Source organism: Eimeria mitis, genomic scaffold (assembly GCF_000499745.2).
Source record: "Eimeria mitis Houghton genomic scaffold, Emh_scaff418, whole genome shotgun sequence".
In the NCBI taxonomy this organism is placed as follows: domain Eukaryota; phylum Apicomplexa; class Conoidasida; order Eucoccidiorida; family Eimeriidae; genus Eimeria; species Eimeria mitis.
This window is the reverse complement of record NW_013572506.1, coordinates 3562-4296: the sequence shown is the minus strand read 5'-3', so window position 1 is coordinate 4296 and position 735 is coordinate 3562.

The following is a 735-nucleotide window of genomic DNA, read 5'->3' as shown; positions in this document are numbered from 1 at the left end:
GTCTTCATCGTAGCCTTCTGTCGCCTGGCGCTCAAAGACCCGCAGGATCTCCGCGAACTCTAAACCACAGACAACAAAAAAAAAGGGTTTAGGGTTTAGGGTTTACTGACTAGGGTTTAGGGTTTACTGATTAGGGTTTAGGGTTTACTGATTAGGGCTTAGGGTTTACTGATTAGGGTTTAGGGTCTGCGGCCCAGAGTTTAGGGTTTGGAGACTAGGGTTTAGGGTTTGTAGGTGAGGGTTTAGGGTTTGTAGATTAGGGTTTAGGGTTTGCAGATGAGGGTTTAGGGTTTAGGGTTTAGGGTTTGTGTGACCTATTTGTCCCGTGCAGTCTTCTTCTATCTCCGCCATGAGCGAATAAATTATATCGTCAGTGGCGCTCGCACCGAGGATATCTGCCGCACAAACCCTAAACCCTAAACCCTAAACCCTAAACCCTAAGCCCTAAACCCTAGACCGTAGAGCCTGAACCCTGAACCCTAAACCCTTGTTTTTATTGTCTTACTACTGACACTAAACGCTAAACCCTTTTTATTTAGTGCCACAAACCCTAAACCCTTTCTTATTAGCTCTCATCGTAAACCCTAGAATATCTTCTTCTACTCTGGGGTTTAGGGTTTAGGGTTTAGGGTTTGCGTGGCTTGCTGCGGCCCTAGTGGCCCCCTCTACCGCCTAAACCCTAAACCCTAAACCCTAAACCCTAATCCCCCACCTCTAAACCCTAGGTGCAGTTGA